Source organism: Penaeus japonicus, unplaced genomic scaffold, assembly GCF_977035675.1.
Source record: "Penaeus japonicus unplaced genomic scaffold, GWHDUDI00000001_assembly GWHDUDI00000030, whole genome shotgun sequence".
NCBI lineage: Eukaryota > Metazoa > Arthropoda > Malacostraca > Decapoda > Penaeidae > Penaeus > Penaeus japonicus.
The window spans coordinates 37665177-37667676 of NW_028234432.1; the positions used below are offsets into that span (position 1 = coordinate 37665177).

The window sequence follows — 2500 nt, forward strand, 5'->3', positions numbered from 1 at the left end:
AATTATTGTTGATAATGTTATCATCCTTACTATAATATTTGTTATTATAAAGATCATCAATATTATTATTGTTATTATCCTTGTTCCTACCATAATCCTTGTTCTCATTCTTACAAGAATTATTAGTGTTCTTGTCGTTTCTCTTGTTGTCAACATTGTTAGGAAAATCATCATTATCCTTATCATCAACATCGTAATCATCATTTCTACCCCCCCCCCCTCGACATCTCAACTTCCTGCATTCCTTTAATTCATTTAATTTAATTTAATTTAATTCTCTTTAATTCTGGAATAGGAATAGTTGTCATAATCTTTTGAAATCCATCACGTATATAAATGCATATATTCCAGTTTCGGATTTGTCTATGTTATATATCAAAGTGAATATGTTGGAATGTAAGTGTTTTTATGTATGTGTGTGTGTTGTGTATCGTTGTATCGGTATGTATGTTGTATACATGCGTATATATGTGTGTGTATTGTAAATGTTGGTCCTGGTCTTATATCCAACCGGTAAGGAACTTTGTATTTTGGTGATGTACAGTCAAATATTACTAGATCTATGTCCAACCCTGCCTTTGTATATGTTCCCGTACAGAGATATAGTGAATTGTCATTGCAAATGTTTGTATCCATCATGGTGTCAGGAAGCTGTGTGTGCGTACATAAATGCTCTGGAAATATATGTATTGTATATGTATTCCTACGAGAGATATAGTTTTAAAGTGTGTGTATTGTAAATGTTTGTATCCATGTATGTGTGTATGTGTGTGTGCGTACATAAATGCTCTGGAAATATATGTATTATATATGTATTCCTACGAGAGATATAGTTTTAAAGTGCGTATGTCTATCTTATAGTGCTCTTCTTTCACTTTAATAAATGTGTTTGTATGTGTGTGTGTGTTTGCTTGTGTTTGCTTGTGTTTATGATTATGCGTGATTTTCTCATAATCCTCCTAATACACTTTTTATAAAGTTCCCATACCACTGTCCTATTTTTCCATAAAAGAAAAAAAAATAATAGCCACTACAAAATGCTATTTCAACATATCAATAATCCTCTTTGGACACCATTTATGGCAACGTGCTTCGCAGGACTAGCAAGCCAACAGAGCCGGAAATATATTGCACGACCGTACACAATCCAGAAAAAAAGGGGAAAAATATGTATATAAATATAAAGAGACAGAATAAAGAAGAGCGAAAACATTTAAAAAGAGGCGATATAGAAAACTAAATCTATGAATAAAAAATATATATATACAAAAACTACTTTGGAAGAAATGCAAAAGTAAAACAAGATCTCTTAACCTTTTTTAACGACTTACTTTTCCAATCTCATAAAGAAACCTCTCTTCCCCGAAATGGCCGTTGGTCGCTCGAGATTCAGCGAAGATCCAACTGTTGTCGAAGCTAAACTCGAAACAACGACCACTTAGCAAGGACGACCACAACGTTAGTAAGGTCGTCCTACCAGCGATACAGATAATTGCTGCCGATATCCCTCTCTCGCTCCCTTTCTTCATGCTTGCGGTATTTTCTCAAATGGATCCGTAACAAAGTCAATGGGGATTACTAGAAGGAAGTATTGGGATACTGATACGATCAAGTGAACGAAGGAATGTGCTTCAAAGTTAGAAGGAGGAAACCTGCAGTCGGTCCCAGTAGGTTCAAAAAAAAAAAAAAAAAAAAAAAAAAAAAAAAAACGAGTGGCCTTCTCAGTCTTCAGGACTGAAGTACTTATTTATGTAGACTGAGAAGGCCGCTCGCCTGGCCGCCCTTCCTTCCGTCAGCTGTCATCAGCAGATAATATTCCAAATTTTCTTAAACTCATTGTGATATTCCTCTGGTGTGTACTTATATTTACCTCGCTGAAGGAATTCGGGGTCGTAGCACTTGGAGAGATCCGGTTTCTTGGGTTCTCTCTCGGGGGATGCCACCTTGGCCTCGGAGGATTTCACCTCGGCCTTGGAGGATTTCACCTCGGCCTTGGAGGATTTCACCTCGGCCTTGGAGGATTTCACCTCGGCCTTGGAGGATTTCACCTCGGCCTTGGAGGATTTCACCTCGGCCTTGGAGGATTTCACCTCGGCCTTGGAGGATTTCACCTCGGCCTTGGAGGATTTCACCTCGGCCTTGGAGGATTTCACCTCGGCCTTGGAGGATTTCACCTCGGCCTTGGAGGATTTCACCTCGGCCTTGGAGGATTTCACCTCGGCCTTGGAGGATTTCACCTTGGCCTCGGAGGATTTCACCTCGGCCTTGGAGGATTTCACCTCGGCCTTGGAGGATTTCACCTCGGCCTTGGAGGATTTCACCTCGGCCTTGGAGGATTTCACCTTGGCCTTGGAGGATTTCACCTCGGCCTTGGAGGATTTCACCTTGGCCTTGGAGGATTTCACCTCGGCCTCGGAGGATTTCACCTCGGCCTCGGAGGATTTCACCTCGGCCTTCCAAATTTTCTTAAACTCATTGTGATATTCCTCTGGTGTGTACT

General features: G+C 39.9%; 1 protein-coding gene across 1 annotated transcript in view; it reads right to left on the bottom strand.

The window, feature by feature from the left end:
- The window catches only part of LOC122261909 (arrestin homolog), a 35758-nt gene that overhangs the window by 19504 nt on the left and 13754 nt on the right, over positions 1–2500 (bottom strand). The window lies entirely within an intron of this gene.